Consider the following 13,952-nt stretch of genomic DNA (forward strand, 5'->3'; position numbering starts at 1 on the left):
GGTGTGAGACCATTTGATCTATAAATCCACCAAAACATGAGTGTTAAAATTGGGGATTTGGAGCTTCCTTTCCTTCTTGGCCTTCACATTGTACTTTATTCATCTCTGTAGTGTAAGATTGCTCGTCACCGCCCATGGTTTTGCCCCCCCACGGGTTTCGATGTAAATCCTTGTGTCCCCCTTGTTTTGGTGTTTTCCTTGTCATATTGGTTGCCGCTCAAGTGCCTACTTCCTATTTATACCTATTGCTCAAATTTGGTATATTTTGGTTGTGTTGACATTGGAGGCATGACATGCCCGAGTTCTTTGATATTTTCTGATTATGTTGGGGGTATTGATGTTGTAGCGAGCTGCTCTTGTAAGTATATTGTTATGGTGAACATTATACAGCTTGATGCTTGTGGAATGGTTCAGATATTCTACCTGAAGAATTAGTACACTGTGTTGGTCGTTTTCGTTGCCCCTGTACGCTCACAGCTAACGAAAACAAAAGTACTCTAATTAATAGTATCGTGGTGGACCAATAAACGGGCTAGGGGAGCCAACATTGATACACATGTTTTTTGTTATTCTTTTCTTACATGACGATGATGAGAGAAATGCTTAAAGTAGGACAAGAAACGAGCTCGATGGACAGCGATGGATATGCGCGTAGAGCCATGTATATTTTCTAGATATCGATATCGAGACCAGTAACAGTACAGTAATTTTTTTTTTGCGGGGACAGTAACAGTACAGTAGACCACTTCTTCTGTTCTACAGTAGTATACTATACGTACACATGGAAAATGAATGGGTGACGCTACTTGAGGGCCAAGCATCCGAGTGACGTGCAGTCAGTGTCTTCCTGTGTTAGCTGGACAGAGTGGACAGATCGATATGAGATTGTACACCTTGCATGATCCTTCCTCAAAAGGGATCTCTACACCAAGTCAGCACAACGAAACTTAGGAGAAAAGATAAGGTTTTGGTCGATGATGATATGATAGCGACCAAGACTTGGCCCAAGTTAGTTAGTGTCACAGCCATACTACGCACGGCTCAGTTTTCTTTTTGAAAAATAAATAAAGAAATAGGGGATAACAGCTATGAAATTCCACCAAAGTAGGGGAAAACGTGGCATTAGCTTCGATCTACCAAGCGTGACATATAACTATGAGTGCGCATACGACTATGAGTTGTTCATCCGGATCTATAGAATGTTCATCATGTTTATAATTATTGGTTCATTAATTATTTTTTGCAAAAAAGTACCCAAATTTATTATTATAAAGGTTCACAAGAAGTAGAAAGCATCTTAAACATAATAAAAATTACATTGAGAACCCTGCACCACCGAGCGATCGCTGCCGCCGCCAAAACAAGTCGTCGACGTGTCACTTCCCTATCCCTATCGGGCCGGCTTGACCTAAGTTTCATTGCCAAAGTGTTGCTTTGGAGGTTGTTAATAGGAGAAACAAGTTAGATCATTAATCTATCTATACTCTATATACCTACTATTAAAGGGAGGTGATATTCTTGATTTCGTCCCCCTTTGTTTGGTCCAGCTTCAATTAATTTCACGTACGCTATTTGGTTTCGTTACTTGTCATCCGTTTTGGCCCAACGAAGGAAGCCCATATGGCGGCGCACTGTGGCCCAGGTCCTGAGAGCTGTCAAACCTGCCAACCGGCCGCACACACTTTGTCCAATTGACCCAGCTAGAGACATGAGAGGATTTTTTTTCTTCCGTTACAATGCACGGGCCTTTTTGCTAGTATTAATAATATTTGGAGCCTTTCTTTTTGTGGGAATGGTAATTGGGAAGGAGAAATGATAATGTGGACATTGGACAGATGCTCGTTCTGCTTTCAAAACTGTCAAACGACCACTATAACAGCAAACGAAATAGTAGCTACTAGTAAGCACCTATTTATTTAGGACATGTACAATCAATGATAAGATAGTCTGAGAGCATCTCCAGCCGTTCGGCCTCCTAGGGCGGCGAAAAAAAGCCGCCTGGGGGCGAACCGGCGCAAGTTTGGCGTGTGGGGATGACTTCGTTCCCAGTCGTCGCCCACCAGATCGCCGCGAGTTCGGCGAAATTACGTACAAACTTGTGCAAACTCGGCGATCTAGTACGAACTCGGTGACATTTCATTAAAATTTGTACAGAAAAGGTAAAAACATGCAAACTACGACAAACCACGCCAAACTACGCTAACCACTGCGTCGCGTCTGCCGCCCGCCACATGCTGAGAAGCATGTAGAAGCGGGTGTAGTCGCCACCGCCGCCGCCGTCGTCGTCATCGTCGCGCGCCCCGCCGGAGCCACCCCCGTCCGTACTGCACCCCTGCCCAGGGTCGCCGACACGCGGCGGGGCACTGGACGGCCCGGCCTCGCCCTCCTCGTCGATGTCGAGGACGATGACGTCGCCCTCCTCGCGGTCGCGTCGCCGGGCCTGGAGCTCTGCGTACGCCTAGCGCTGGCGGCGCACCTGCTCGCGGATGTAGTCCTCCTTCGCCCATTTTAGAGCGGCCTCGTCGGGGGCCACCATGTCGATGTGCTCCGGCTTCACGGGGAGCAGGCCCGGCTCGGACTTCGGCCGGACCAGGCGAAGGGAGCGCGGGGAGGGGCGGGTAGGCTCGTTGATGACGAGGGCGCCGCTGCAGTGTCTCCTCTGGCTCTGGTTTGACGGGACGGAGAGCTGGTGAGCCAGAGGAGAGCGAGCCGGAGCCCGACGACGAGGACGTCGACTCCATTTGCCGCGGCGTCCAGGAACTGCCGCGGCGGCGAGAGAAGGACAACCACACCGGGTGCTCGAGGCGCGACACGTTGCCGGTCTCGATGTGGTCGAGGATGGCCTCGAGGGTGTGGCCTGGGACGCCCCACCACTCGCGCCGTCCTTCGGCATTGAGGCGGCCGCGGGGAATGACACCGTTGACGGAGGTGATCTGCTCTTCGCGGCGGCGCTCGTAGTACATCGTCCATAGCGTTTTGCCGTCGGGCGCGTACCTCGGCTCGTTCCATTGTTCCTCCATCAGGGACAAGCGGATGCGGACGATCTCCGCCCGCCGTGCCGCCCCTTCGGGCACCGGTGGCATCGGGACGCCGCCAGCGCTCAACCTCCATGCCCCCGACACGCGAATGTCTGGGGGCGCCGGGTACTCGGCCTCGTAGAGGAGGCGCGCCTCCGGCTCTTGGAGATGGCGGCGGTCGAAGCCGTTCGTCGCTGCACCGTTGCCTGGAAACCTCTCGGCCACTTTGCTCATCGGCGGGAAGGGGGGAGAGGGCTGCTTTTGCGAGGAGGATGCAGGGGGAGGGTGTGGCGTTCACTAGCGGAGAGGAGTCACCTTTTATAGCCCCGGCGAGGCGGCGAGAGGCTGCATGCCGGGCGACGCGTGGCGGGAGCGGGCGGGACGCGCGTCGGCGGCGCCTTCACTGCGTCACCCGTGAGGCATAAATGGAGCATCAATGGAGGATGACCGGCGCGGCAGCCCGACTGCCTTGGCCAGCCTTAGCATTGATTCCCGCGGGAACCGAGGCGATGAGGGTAACGAAGCGGCGTCTCGCTGACTCGGCGGGCCCATCCCCGTTCGCGCCCAAATCACGTCCCCCGGCGCCCCCAGGTGCTCCTTAGCGCACCGGGTTCGGTCTAGGCCCGCCGGCGCTAATTTCGGCCCAAACCGGCGAAAAACAGGCTCCTCGGGCGCGACTGGGCCGTTTTTTCGGCACCGGCGTGAAGAAATCGCCTGGGGGCCGTGTTGAGGGCTCGGTTGGAGATTTTCTTATCTTAAGTCTTGCATGTGATTTAGAGATGACAAAATTTTTATCTACAATGGGTCATCTCCTAGTCTTATCTTTAATAACTAGCAATTCCTAAAAATGTGATAAGACATATTATGCTAAGAGATCACCTCTTATTTTCTCTTAAATAAGAGAAGATAAATCTTTTCGTATGAGTTTTCACTCCTCCACCTCATCATCTATTCTACGTGGCACTCCTAAGATAGCATCATTGTACATGCCCTTATTTCTCGAACTTGCTCCGACGCAATCGACTAGACTAGTTTGTTTACTTCTCTCTTTTGAAAAAAAGAGAAACAGGAAGCGTCAGGCAGCAGCATATATCAAACTGGCAATCAAACAAGGCATGAGGCGATTGAAATATAATGAGCGATCCCTTACTCCCTCAATGAGGAGCGGGTCGTGTATATATTGAGATCGGGGCAAGCCTGCCTTGGCATACAAGGAAAGAGTTACAAGAGTTGGAGGAGGATATGAGAGAGAGAGAGAGAGAGAGAGAGAAAGTCGGTTGAGATTATGTTTTCTCTAACACCCTCCCTTAATCTCAACTATCCTAAATTAAGATTATTCTTGAACTCTTCAAATGGTCTTGCTGAAAGTGCCTTTGTGAAGCCATCTCCTACTTGGTCCTTGGAGGGAATAAACCGTATCTCAAGTTTCTTTGCTACAACTCTTTCTCGCACAAAGTGGAAGTCAATCTCTATGTGTTTTGTCCTTGTCCGAAACACTGGATTCGCAGACAAATACGTTGCTCCCAAATTGTCACACCATAAGCACGAGATACGATTTTTCTTCACCCCCAACTCATCAAGAAGTGACTCAACCCAAATAATTTCAGCGGTTGCATTTGCCAAGGACTTGTATTCTGCTTTTGTGCTTGACCGTGACATAGTGGCTTGCTTTCTAGCACTCCAGGAAATAAGGTTAGATCCAAAGAATACTGCAAAACCTCCAGTTGATCTTCTATCATCACTGCATCCTGCCCAGTCAGCATCAGAGAATGCACTAATAAGAGAGGAATTAGACTGTTTGAAATGAAGTCCTATTCCCATAGTATGCTTCACATATCTCACAATTCTCTTAACTGCTGCCCAATGTGTAGAGGTAGGTGCATGTAGGTATTGACAAACCTTATTAACAGCAAACGAAATGCCTGGATGTGTGAGAATTAGATATTGCAATGCTCCCACAGTACTTCTATACCTTGTGCTCTCCTCCTCTCGAAGTGACTCACCTTCATATGTAGAGAGCTTTTCTGAGGAAGATAAAGGTGCGGGCACTGGCTTACAATTCTTCATTCCCATGTGAGACAGAAGCTCGTTTACATATTTTTCCTGACTTAACACAATGCCATCTTGAGTTATCTTGACTTCAATGCCTAGGAAAAAGTGCAAGTCACCTAGATCCTTCAAGGCAAACTCTGAGCTCAAATCATGTAACAGAGCATTAGTAGCATTTTGTGAAGAACTTGCAACTATGATATCATCCACATATATGAGTACAAAAATGACTACTCCTGTCTTGTTATAAATGAACAAGGACGTATCAGCCTTGGAAGCAATAAAGCCAAGATATTTCAATTGTAAGCTCAGTCTGGAATACCATGCTCTGGGTGCTTGCTTTAAGCCATAGAGTGCCTTATCAAGCTTGCAAACATAATGTGGTAATTTCTTACTCTCATACCCAGTTGGCTAAACACTTCCTCTTCTAGAACACCATGCAGAAACGCGTTCTGTACATCTAGCTGCCTTAGGCTCCATCCTCTAGACACATCAATAGCTAACACAAGTCTGATAGTTGCAGCTTTCACAACAGGACTAAATGTGTCCTCATAGTCAATGCCATAACGTTGCTTAAAGCCTTTTGCAACTAGATGTGCCTTATACCTGTCAATGGAGCCATCTGCCCTTTTTTTAATTCTATACACCCATTTGCAGTCAATGATATTTTTACCTCTCTGGTTTGGTACAAGATGCCAGGTTTTGTTCCTCATGAGTGCAGAATATTCCTCATTCATCGCCTTTTTACACTTAGGATCATCAAGTGCACTATTCAACGTTGTTGGTTCTCCTGAAATACACAACATCCCATATGGTATAGTTCCATCTTTTCTTATTTTAGGGTTCCATATACCTTTCTGTAGCCGAGTCATAACTCGTGAAGAAATTTCTGGCTGAACCACCGGAATGCTTGCCACAGAGGATCCGGGCGAATCTGCACGCGCTGACACAGCAGGCGAATCTGTCGCCATATGCGCAGGAGATCCTGCAGCCATCGGTGTGGCCGCTGCGCCTGCAGACACACCGGTGTCACCCGTTCGACCTGGCGCAGGAGATCCGCTAACTGATCACACCTGGGCGCGCGCGCGTGACGAGGGGGAGTTGCCCTTCCTGGAATCTGGAGTGGAGCCGGCTATTGCGTGATCCGATGACGATTCGCCCGCGCGATACGAGGACTGCGCCCGCACAGGAGTTCCAGGCGCCGTCGGATCTCCTTCGTTGCGCCGGGTTCGTCCTCTTCCTCAACATGCAATATTGGGTCAAATTGAGCTATATCTTCGAAATTTTGATCATTTGGAACGCCGTTTTCTCCAGAATTCTACACAGGCATAAGAGAAGAACCAGTACCAGCAAAAACATCATCACATTGATTAGTACAATTGTTGTCGCCCCCATGATCAAAATACCGAAGACGTGGAGGAAGAAGAAGGATTTCCTTGCGGAGAATTGCACCGGCATTTGGATGAAGAGATGCAAAGGGAAACACAAGTTCATCAAAGACAATATCTCTGGATATGTAGACCCGACCAGTGGGAACATCAAGGCATTTGACCCCTTTATGCATGGGGCTATAACCTAAGAAGACACACCGTTTTGAGCGGAAAGCGAGTTTACGTGTGTTGTAGGGTCGAAGATTGGGCCAACATGCACAACCAAAGATGCGAAGATATGTGTAGGTAGGTGTGACACCTAGGAGTCGTGTAATGGGTGTTTCAAATTTGATGACTTTGCTTGGAAGCAAGTTGATAAGATATGTGGCAGTTAAAAAGGCTTCATCCCAAAATTTGAGTGGCATGGACGCATTTGCTAATAATGCAAGCCCCATATCAACTATGTGACGGTGCTTCCTTTCGGCAGACCCGTTTTGTTGGTGAGCATGAGGACAAGAGACATGATGGGATATGCCAAGTTTTTGGAAGAAAGAGTTCAATTTTTCATACTCACTACCCCAGTCACTTCGCATAGCAATGGTCTTGGAGTTCAATTTGCGTTCAACAAGATTTTGGAAATTGATAAAAACTTGGAATACATCAGATCTTTTCTTCAGTAAATAAATCCAAGTAAATTTACTATAGTCATCAATAAAGCTTACATAATAGGAAAATCTATCAACTGAAGTAGGGGCTGGCCCCCATACATCTGAAAAGATAAGTTGTAGTGGGGCAGTAGACACACTAGTAGAAATAGGGTAAGGTAATTGATGACTTTTTGCTTGTTGACACGGATCACAAACTGACTCAACACTAGGCTCATAAGCGAGTTTATTTTTGCTAAGAACATATTTAAGTATGACTGAAGATGGATGACCCAAGCGACTATGCCACCTTGATGATGAAAGCTTGGTGACAATATTTGCTTTTTTATTGGACCACGGAGATGATGATGATGATATGAGTGGGTAGAGGCCTCCCACGCACCGTCCTCTAAGAATGATTCTCCTTGTTTTCAAGTCCTTAACCAAGAAAAAATAAGGATAGAACTCTATAAGAACATTGTTATCAAGGGTGAACCGATGAACGGAAATAAGATTTTTTGATGTTTGAGGAACATGCAAAACATTTGTGAGATGTAAATTTTTCACAGGGTTTTCAACAATTTAACTACCAATGTGTGTGATATCCATACCAGAACCGCTTGACATGCGAATTTGGTCGCCTCCATTATACTTCTCCCGCATCGTCAACTTGTCAAGTTCACCTATAATGTGGTTTGTTACTGCACTTTCGGCATACCAATTTGTGTCCACGCCATATGAGGCGGCATGTACCTCCTTTTCTTCTGGCTCGTTCTCCTCATAGCGCCACCAGCAAACCCGTGCACCTCCTGGATGATGCTTGAAGCATATTTGGCACTCAGGGTAATCATGTTGCTGCTCACGCACCTGGTGCTGCTGTTGCTGCTGTCGAGGACGCCCTCTAAAGCCGTTGCCACCATTGGAGGAAGAGGGTTGGCGGTCATCGCGGTCACCACGGCCACGCCCCCGTCCTCCTCGCCCACAGGACCTGCCGCGGGGCTGTCCGCGGCCTCTGTAGACCGCGTTGGAAGATGAGTGAAATCCGCCTGAAGAAGAATCACCTAGCATCTCCATCCTTTGATCAAAGGCAGAGATTTGGGAAAAGAGATCATCGGCGGTGATGGTGTTCTTGACAACACCGATCGCCGCCACAACGGAGTCGTAGTCGCGGTCTAGTCCGGCCAAGATGTAGTCCACCATCTCCGGATCAGAGACGGGACGACCGGCAGCAGCTAGTTCATCCCCGAGGCTTTTCATCTTTGCCATGTACGCCGAGCTTGACATGCTGCCCTTCTTGGTGTTGGTAATGGCGATTCTCAGATTGGTAATCCGGGATTGTGACTGTGAGGCGAAGAGGTTTGTCACCGTCGTCCAGAGCTCGAAGGTGGAGTCCTTCCCGACGACCTGCGCAAGAATTTCTGGCGACATGGAATTGAGGAGATAGGACAGGACCTGCTTCTCTTTGGCGATCCAGGGCCCGTACAGCGGATTCGGCTCTAGGGCCGTGGTCTTGTCAGCCTTTGTGACCTCCACCATCCTGGGCGGAGCAGCATCTGTGTTGTCGAGGAGTCCAGTCACCTGCGCTCCTCGCAGGGCTGGTAGCACCTGAGTCTTCTAGAGGATAAAGTTTCCTCGTGCGAGCTTCTCAGATGGCGGCGAACCGAGGTTGAGGGCGACGCCGGCAGAGGAAGCCATGGAGACTATAGTATGCGGTTTCTGGGTTTTGATTTATGGGGTATGTGGTTTTCTAGGGTTTTTGGTTTGTGGCTAGATGTATGAGAAGAGGCGGCTCTGATGACCATGAGAGATAATGAGCGATCCCTTACTCCCTCGATGAGGAGCGGGTCGTGTATATATTGAGATCGGGGCAAGCCTGCCTTGGCATACAAGGAAAAAGTTACAAGAGTTGGAGGAGGATACGAGAGAGAGAGAGAGAGAGAGAGAGAAAGTCGGTTGAGATTACGTTTTCTCTAACATCGATCAGTAAAGTAACCTCAGTGCCGTGCAATCAAGGGAGAAAGAGGAGGTCGGGCTCCCGCGATGGCGATTGCGCTGGCTCCCTCTGTCGCCGGCGTCCACCCCACCAACTCCTCTTCGCTCGCTGCTGCTCGCCCGCCGCCCGACCCCACCGGCTCGCCGCCCCTCCCTGGTCTTGTTCCCCTCCCTATTTCCCCATCTACTCCCCCTCCCCGCGACCTGCCCTGGTGCCGGCTCCTGCACCGGTGCCTGCAAGCCGGGTGTGTTGGGCGGATTGGGCGACGGAGGAGGACCGGTCTGATGCCGCGGCCGCCGTGACCGGCCTCCCCCGACATCTCCGTTGCTTCGGCGATTGATTGGCCGAGGCCGTCTCCGATGTGTCTCCCGTGGCCTTCATCTCTGTCCCTGCCATCACCTCTCCTCCCCTTCCTCCGCGGACGCGGCCCTCGGCCCGCCTCGCACCACCTTCCCATCCGCCAGCGGCCGCTTGTCGCCGGCGTGCAGGGGCCCGCGCTAGGTCTTGGGGGGTGGCCGGAAGTGCGGATTTGGGACATGCGGCGAGGTCGTGGCGGCCAGCCTCTCCGATGCATGCTGTGGAGGTCCTGACGCTGCTTCCGTCGATGTCGGCGGTGGCCCCTCGGCCTGCGTATGCGCCCAAATTCCGGCCTTTCCGGCCGGCGATGTCGGTGACGTCCAATCTTCGGGTGGCGGCGGAGGGCCGCCAGCAGCTTGCCCTAGCCCCCTCCCCCCCCCCCCGCGTCGGGTGGGTTGGGTCGTCCTGGGCCGGCTGGGCCGGCTAGGATGGGGGAGCGCTCAGGCCATGCTAGGCCTTTGGCTGGGTAGGCCTGTGAAAGTGGGCCTCTCTCTGATCCACCTGGGCTGGCCTAGACCGGGTGCGGACCTGGCCACGCCCATTTAGGGTCTCTGCCAACTCGTGCCCTATCTCCATTGATTCTCCTCCCCATGCACCGCCACAGACCGCCTTCTCTCCCCTTGCTGATCCCGGACTTCCCTCCCGCTCCCCCGACGCCATGGTGCGTGATGCCGGTGATCGTGCGCCCCGTCCCAAGCGTCGGGCCGTAGGCCGTGACCCCCGCCCGCCCCCGGATAACTGCCGTCCCTTCCCGGAAGCCTCACGCCGCGAGTCCGAGCTCCGGGAGGAGATGCTCCACGGCAAGTCCTCGGTTTCGGCTGCTGGGTCGGGGTGGTGCAGGTCTCGTGACCCCGACCTCTCGCCTCCTTGGCGCGGCCGGGACCGCGAGCGTGACCACGACCGTCGGCCGCCCGTCCGACGGTCCCGCTCCCTGGCCCGGTGCGTGTGCGAACCGGCATCTCCACCCCATCGCTATGAACCCCCACGACGACAACCATAGTTCCCTCCGGACGGTCCCAACAACAACAACAACTGTAATGGTCGGGGGGCTTTTGCTAAGAAGAGGAAGAAGCATGGTGCTCAGGATCATCCGGGTGGCCTCGCTTCCTCGGTCTCCAACCCCACGGTGGTTGCGGCGCCGTCTCCGACGGCGACGGCGGCGACTGTTGTCTGCTTCAACTGTGGGATCGCCGGCCATTGCCAGGGCAACTGCACTCAACCTCCGATTTGCTTTTGCTGCAAGCGGATGGACCACCCTGCGGCGCTCTGCCCCGATCACCAGCCCATCAGTGTGCTCGGGCTGTTCGGGTATGCGCTCGACGACCTGGGCTTCTTTCAAATGGACATCCCCGAGGCCCTGGCTACTCCACCCATGATCGTGCTCATTTCGGTCTTAGATGGCAAGATGGCTTCTCCGGCCATCATCTTTGTGGAGCTTCGCCACCTGTTCAACCCGGACTGGGATTGGGAGGTGACCCCGATCTCAGACCGGGAGTTTACTATGACCTTCCTCGACCTGGTCAGTCTCTGCTACAGCACTCATAACGCCAAGCTCACGCTCGCCCTCAACCAGCTCCCCGTCCGCATCTCCGTCCCGTCAGTGGACCCGCTTGCGGTGGCCACCCTATCCACGGTGTGGGTGCAGACCCGTGGACTCCCACCACAGGCTAGGGACGAGGGGGTCCTCTTTGGCTTGTCCCGTTTGTTGGGCGAGTTTGTGGCGGTCGATGCCACCTCTCTACCCAAGGGCCCTACTATGCGTATGCAGATCAAGTCTCCAGACCCCACCAACCTCAAGACAACGATCGGGATGTTCTTCAACAATGTCGGCTATGACTTACGCATCTCGGTTGATGGTGGGACTCCCACCGATCCCCTCAGCCTGGCTGTCGGAGGGGGTGCGGACCCTGCGGGTGGGTCTCGTGTGGGTGCTGGCCCACATGTGTCCCATCCTCGCTCCCGCAGCCGTTCACCCCACTCTGAGGCCTCCGACGACGACTCGACTAGTCTTGAGGACGATCCCCTTGCTGGCTCCTCCCTCCCCCCGTCTGCCCACTTCTCTGGGATCGGGGACCTCGATGCCTAACCCTGGGTGGGGTCCCGTGACACTTGCCTGGGGGACGAGTCCGAGGGCATCGAGGCCATTGCAGCCATGCTCGACGAGGTTGCCACCCTTCCGCCGGGCACCACTCTCCTGTTGGAAATATGCCCTAGAGTCAATAATAAAATGGTTATTATTATATTTCCTTGTTCATGATAATTGTCGATTGTTCATGCTATAATTGTATTGACCGGAAACCGTAATACACGTGTGAATACATAGACCACAACATGTCCCTAGTGAGCCTCTAGTTGACTAGCTCGTTGATCAACAGATGGTCAAGGTTTCCTGACTATGAACATTGGATGTCATTGATAACGGGATCACATCATTAGGAGAATGATGTGATGGACAAGACCCAATCCTAAGCATAGCACAAGATCGTGTAGTTCGTTTGCTAAAAGCTTTTCTAATGTCAAGTATCATTTCCTTAGACCATGAGATTGTGTAACTCCCGAATACCGTAGGAATGCTTTGGGTGTACCAAACGTCACAATGTAACTGGGTGGCTATAAAGGTGCGCTACAGGTATCTTCGAAAGTGTCTGTTGGGTTGGCATGAATCGAGATTGGGATTTGTCACTCCGTATGATGGAGAGGTATCTCTGGTCCCACTCGGTAATGCATCATCATAATGAGCTCAATTTGACTAAGTAGTTGGTCACGGGATCATGCATTACGGAACGAGTAAAGTGACTTGCCGGTAATGAGATTGAACAAGGTATTGGGATACCGACGATCAAATCTCGGGCAAGTAACATACCGATTGACAAAGGGAATTGTATACGGGATTGCTTGAATCCTCAACATCATGGTTCATCCGATGAGATCATTGTGGAGCATGTGGGAGCCAACATGGGTATCCAGATCCCGCTATTCGTTATTGGACGGAGAGTTGTCTCGGTCATGTCTGCATGATTCCTGAACCCATAGGGTCTACACACTTAAGGTTCAATGAAGCTAGGGTTATAGGGAAGGTTTGTACGTGGTTACCGAATGTTGTTCGGAGTCCCGGATGAGATCCCGGACGTCACGAGGAGTTCCGGAATAGTCCATAGGTGAAGATTTATATATGGGAAGTCATCATACGGTCACCAGAAGTATTCGGGGGTTCACCGGTATTGTACCGGGACCACCGAAGGGGTTCCGGGGGTCCGCCGGGAGGGTCCACCTGCCCCGGAGGGCCCTTATGGGCTGTATGTGGAAGGGAACCAGCCCCAAGTGGGTTGGATGCCATCCCCCCTAGGGCCCATGTGATAACCCACAAGTGTAGGGGATCAACCGTAGTCCTTTCGATAAGTAAGAGTGTCGAACCCAACGAGGAGCAGAAGGAAATGATAAGCGGTTTTCAGTAAGGTTTTCTCTGCAAGCACTGAAATTGTAGGTGATAGATAGTTTTGTGATAAGATAAAGTGCAGCAAGGTGGCCCAATCCTTCATGTAGCAAAGGATAAGTCTGAACAATTTCTAATAATGAGAAAAAGCTCCTGAGGACACATGGGAATTATCGTCAAGCTAGTTTTCATCACGTTCATATGATTCGCGTTCGGTACTTTGATAATTTGATATGTGGGTGGACCGGTGCTTGGGTACTGCCCTTACTTGGACAAGCATCCCACTTATGATTAACCCCTATTGCAAGCGTCCGCAACTACAAAAAAGTATTAAGGTAAACCTAACCACAACATTAAACATATGGATCCAAATCAGCCCCTAGCGAAGCAATGCATAAACTAGGGTTTAAGCTTCTGTCACTCTAGCAACCCATCATCTACTTATTACGTCCCAATGCCTTCCTATAGGCCCAAATAATGGTGAAGTGTCATGTAGTCGATGTTCACATAACACCACTAGAGGAAAAGACAACATACATCTCATCAAAATATCGAACGAGTACCAAATTCACATGACTACTAATAGCAAGACTTCACCCATGTCCTCAGGAACAAACGTAACTACTCACAAAGCATATTCATGTTCATAATCAAAGGGCTAATAATATGCATTAAGGATCTGAACATATGATCTTCCACCAAGTAAACCAATTAGCATCAACTACAAGGAGTAATCAACACTACTAGCAACCCACAGGTACCAATTTGTGGTTTTGATACAAGATTGGATACAAGATATGAACTAGGGTTTTGAGAGGAGATGGTGCTGGTGAAGATGTTGATGGAGATTGACCCCCTCCCGATGAGAGGATCGTTGGTGATGACGTTGGTGATGATTTCCCCCTCCCGGAGGGAAGTGTCCCCGACAGAACAGCTCCGCCAGAGCCCTAGATTGGTTCCGCCAAAGTTCCGCCTCGTGGCGGCGGAGTTTCGTCCCACCAGCTTGCCAGGATTTTTTCCAGGGTAAAAGCTCTTATATAGCAGAAGATGGACACCATAGGCCCACTAGGGGGCCCAGGAGACAGGGGG

Source organism: Triticum dicoccoides, chromosome 5B (assembly GCF_002162155.2).
Source record: "Triticum dicoccoides isolate Atlit2015 ecotype Zavitan chromosome 5B, WEW_v2.0, whole genome shotgun sequence".
Lineage (NCBI taxonomy): Eukaryota > Viridiplantae > Streptophyta > Magnoliopsida > Poales > Poaceae > Triticum > Triticum dicoccoides.